The sequence below is a fragment of the Triticum aestivum genome, chromosome 1B (genome assembly GCF_018294505.1).
Source record: "Triticum aestivum cultivar Chinese Spring chromosome 1B, IWGSC CS RefSeq v2.1, whole genome shotgun sequence".
NCBI lineage: Eukaryota > Viridiplantae > Streptophyta > Magnoliopsida > Poales > Poaceae > Triticum > Triticum aestivum.
Window position 1 is genome coordinate 602441350 of NC_057795.1, and position 5541 is coordinate 602446890.

Below are 5541 nucleotides of genomic sequence, written 5' to 3' on the forward strand. Positions count from 1 at the left end.
ATGCAATGGCAATATGACAAAAGTAAAGTATGTCATGATGATGATGAACGGAACGGTGGAAAGTTGCATGGCAATATATCTTGGAATGGCTATGGAAATGCCATATTAGGTAGGTATGGTGGCTGTTTTGAGGAAGATATAAGGAGGTTTATGTGTGATAGAGTGTATCGTATCATGGGGTTTGGATGCACCGGCGAAGTTTGCACCAACTCTCAAGGTGAGAAAGGGCAATGCACGGTACCGAAGAGGCTAGCAATGGTGGAAAGGTAAAAGTGCGTATAATCCATGGACTCAACATTAGTCAAAAGAACTCGTATACTTATTGCAAAAATTTAGAAGTCATCAAAGATCAAGCACTACGCGCATGCTTCTAGAGGGATAGATTGGTAGGAAAAGACCATCGCTCGTCCCCGACCGCCACTCGTTAGGATGCACAAGCCAGGTACACTTCATGTTTCAAATTTGTTACACAACTTTCACCATACGTGCATGCTACGGGACTTGATAACTTCAACACAAGCATTCTATAAATTCATAATCACCAAACTAGCATGACTTTAATATCACTACCTCCATATCTCAAAACAATTATCAAGTATCAAATTGATCATAGCATCCAATTCACTTCCTATGATAGTTTTTATTATACCCAACTTGGATGCCTACCATTCTAGGACCAATTTTATAACCATAGAAAATACCATGCTGTTCTAAAAGAATCTCAAAATAATATAAGTGACGCATGAGAGACTATCAATTTCTACAAAATTAAGCCACCGCCGTGCTCTAAAAGATATAAGTGAAGCACTAGAGCAAAAACTATGAAGCTCAGAAGATATAAGTGAAGCACATAGCATATTCTAATGAATTCAATCAAGTGGGCGTCTCCCAAAAGGTGTGTACAGCAAGGATGATTGTGTTAAACTAAAAAGCAAAGACTAATATCATACACGACGCTCCAAGCAAAACACATATCATGTGGCGAATAAAAATATAGCTCCAAGTAAAGTTACCAATGAACGAAGAGGAAAGAGGGGATGCCTTCCCGGGGCATCCCCAAGCTTAGGCTTTTTGGCTATTCTTGAATATCTTGGGGTGCCTTGGGCATCCCCAAGCTTAGGCTCTTGCCACTCCTTATTCCATAGTCAATCAACGCTTTACCCAAAACTTGAAAACTTCACAACACAAAGCTCAACAGGAAATCTCATAAGCTCCGTTAGTGAAAGAAAACAAAACCACCACATAAGGTACTGTAATGAACTCATTATTTATTTATTTTGGTGTTAAACCTAATGTATTCCAAGTTCTCTATGGTTCATACCACTTAATACTAGCCATAGATGCATCAAAATAAGCAAACAACACACGAAAAACAGAATCTGTCAAAAACAGAACAGTCTGTAGCAATCTGTAACTAACGCAAACTTCTGGAACTCTAAAACTCCTACTAAAATAGGAAGTCCTGGAAAATTTGTTTATTGATCAGTAGCAAAAAGAATCAACGCAAAATCACGTTTCTGTGATCTAACAAAACTAATTTCATGCGCGCAAAGTTTCTGTTTTTCAGCAGAATCAAATCAACTATCATCATAGTATATCCTATAGGTTCTACTTGGCACAAACACTAATTAAAACATAAAAACACATCTAAATAGAAGGTAGATGCAAAATTTATTACTAAACAGAAATAAAAACAGAAAACACAAATAAAATTGGGTTGCCTCCCAACTAGCGCTATTGTTTAACGCCCCTAGCTAGGCATAAAAGCGAAGATAGATCTAAATAGTGCCATCTTTAATTTTCAGTTTTTTAGCGGAGTCAGGCTCGAATCCGGGAGGTTCTTTACGTTTCCCTTCATACTCGGAAATTTTTAGATCTAAAGAATCCAACCGCTTATTGCAAAGAGTAATCAACATATTCATGCTGTGAAGATTTCCGCTAACACTTTTAAGAGGCTCAAGAGACTTTTGTAAATTTTTTGTTACTTCGCAAATCTTTCCAAACACTTGTGTTTCTTCATGGGTAGGATGTGATCCTCCCTTTTGAGGTAGTGTTCCCACTAATCCCTCTATAATTTCATGAGCAATACTAGGATCAATTTCAATAAAATTTCCCTTGGCAATGCAATCCAAGAGTTGTCTATGTGTCATATTTAGCCCAACATAAAAATTGCGAAGAAGAATTCTAAAGTTCACCTCTAGGGTGCACTTGCGATAAGATTCCATCATCCTATACCAAGCATCTTTTAAGTTTTCTCCTTGCCTTCGCTTGAAGTGAAAACTTCAAACTCGGGAGACATAGGAGCGGATAAGGAACTAGCCATAACGACAAGGTAAACGATCTAACGCGTGAGCAAACGGAAAAAGGCAAGCGAAAAAGAGAGAGAGAGAAGATTGGGAAAGAGAGAGAAAATAAAACGGCAAGGGTGAAGTGGGGGAGAGGAAAATGAGATGAAAATGGCAAATAATGTAAATGCGAGGGAGATGAGTTTGTGATGGGTAGTTGGTATGTCTTGACTTGAGCGAAGACCTTCCCGGCAATGCCGCAAGAAATCCTTCTTGCTACGTCTTGAGCTTGCGTTGGTTTTCCTTGAAGAGGAAAGGGTGATGCAGCAAAGTAGCTTAAGTATTTCCCTCAGTTTTTGAGAACCAAGGTATCAATCCAGTAGGAGGCTCCTCAAAAGTCCCAGGCCCCTACACAAACAAATAAAGAACTCACAACCAACGCAATAAAGGGGTTGTCAATCCCTTCACGGCCACTTGCGAAAGTGAGATCTGATAGAGATTGTATGATAAGATAAATATATTATTGGTATTTTATAATAAAGTTGCAAAAAGTAAAGAAGCAAATAAAAGTAGATTGAGAGCTTATATGATAAAAGATAGACCCGGGAGCCATAGGTTTCACTAGAGGCTTCTCTCAAGATAGCATAAGTATTACGGTGGGTGAACAAATTACTGTCGAGCAATTGATAGAAAAGCGAATAATTATGAGATTATCTAGGCATGATCATGTATATAGGCATCACATCCGCGACAAGTAGACCGACTCCTGCCTGCATCTACTACTATTACTCCACACATCAATCGCTATCCAGCATGCATCTAGAGTATTAAGTTCATAAGAACAGAGTAACGCATTAAGAAAGATGACATGATGTAGAGGGATAAACTTAAGCAATATGATATACACCCCATCTTTTTATCCTCGATGGCAACAATACAATACACCCCTCCTATCCCCTGGCCGCCTTGATTGCTTCTTGACTTGCACTCCAAGTTCTCTGGATCACGTTCGTTCTTAAAATCACGCTCCCGAAGGTTTCATTCCGTTTGGACTCCGTTTGATATTCCTTTTCTTCGAAATACTGAAATAGACAAAAAAACAGCAATACGGGCTCGGCCTCCGGTTAGTAGGTTAGTCCAAAAAATGATATAAATATGTAAAATAAAGCCCATAAACATCCAAAAGGGGTAATATAATAGCATGGAACAATAAAAAATTATAGATACATTGGAGACGTATCACGCGTTTTATTCTAAACTCGCTACTGCTAAAGGATATAAAATTAAATGGAAAGCAAATGGAAAGGTAATTGAAAATGAAAGAAATAGAATAAGGTGAAAGGAAAAAAAATAAAATGTGAAGAAAAATAAATGGAAAAGGTAAAAAAAGAGAAAGGAGTAGCACTAGCGTGTATACCAGAACACACTGTAGCTAACGTAGCTGTAGCGCGCTTTCGGGAATGCGCTACTGCTACTTCTGACTTAACCACGTGGTTCGTCCTTCCCCACGGACACTTACCCCAAATCCAACTCCTCCGCTCTCACCACCACCATCGCCCGTCGGCCGCCGCGCGCTCTCTGCACACCCTCTACGCCGCCCCCGACCCCGGATTCAACGCCGCCCCCGCCCCGACCTCAACGCTGCCCCGGATGCCGCCCCCGACCCCACCCTCGACGACGCCCTCCGCCGCGCGCCCGATCCCCGACCCCGACCTCGACGCCGCCTACCCCTCCCTCGTCGCAGGCACCCGAGGTGAGCACGCCTGCTCCTTCCTCTCCCCTACCTCTGCCTAGGGTTTCTTCATATTTTAGTTGCATCAAATTAGTTAGGGTTCATGTAAGGGTGGAAACAAATCGGATGCGGATGCGGCTCAAATTAGTTAGGGTTCATGTAAGGGTGGAAACGAATCAAATTTCTAAGATGAATCATAATACAAGTACAATTTGACCACTTATTTCACTTTTAAGTTGGATAATTGGAATATCCGCTACCACTTTCCACCCCTAGGTTCATCAAATTAGATGGTAATTAGGGAAGTAGTTCCTAGGTACTAATTAGTTAGTAAGAACTAAGTACTAATTAGGTATTAGTTTATTTTTATTTATAGTAAGTTTATTTTTAGTAAGAACTAGTTGAATTAATAGAACTAGTTAGTAAGAACTTGTTGTTATTTTTTTAGTTAAAGCAATTTTTCCCGCATCGACGTCGACGATGCCTATCCCGCATCCTCGTCGTCGAGTCGGCGGAGGACACCTGCGTCACCAGATGGGCCATGTCCGGGACTGGGCTCCGCCGGGGTGGTACTGGGAGGTGCTACCTACCGGGGAGTGCAGGTTGGTGAGGAGCCAACCTGTCGTTGACCCAAACCTTCTTTGGTGGCGGTCACATGGGCCAGTGATGGTCCAGAGGCTCGAGGACCCCGCGGAGGTGGTGCGTCACCGTGTCAGTGAGGAGGACACGCACATTCGTCGCTACTTGTTTGCGTTGGAGCACATGTTCTCCAATACCTGGCAGGTTCTCCAGGGATCTCACTGGAGCTATGATCCTATGATGGTTCCTTCTCTGTGGGTGTCCACCGCCCGCGTCGATACCCGTCGTGCACTAGGGTTTTAGTTGTATTAGTGATGTTATATGTATGATACTATTCGGGAGTTATTAGTGATAATATTCGACGATGTATGGACGCATGAGATGATTTACTTTTGCTTATTGAATGCATGCTAATTTGAGTCCTATAAGATATTTTGAAATGTATATCTTGTGTTGCTCAAATAGGATATGTGCTTGCCCAAGTGGCCGGTCATGTTTGCAGGTTACACCTCCGAGTGGCCTATGTTTTGTCGGAGTGTTGATTCATTTCCATTCTGGCAAATTTTAGGCGCTCGATATGTCCTATTTTAGCAAAGGTCATGCCGGATTTTTGAAAGTGCGTTATATCAACTAGAGGGGGGGGGTGAATAGGCAATTTTTATGAATTCTTCACTTAGGAATTTGCCGATGAGGAAATTCCTTAGCAAAGAACTACTAGCAGCGGAATAAGTACTCAGAAGTAAGCATAACAGGATACAGACTTAGTCATCATGATGAAATGAAGACAAGCACGGAGTACAGAAAGCGTAAACACAGGATAACACAAGATGAAGACAAACAGACTGAAGAAATTGAACTGAGGAAATTGAGAAAGTCTTCAGTCAAAGTCTTCAACCACAGATATGAACAATCACTCAACACAGTAATGAGGAAATGAAAGAGTTG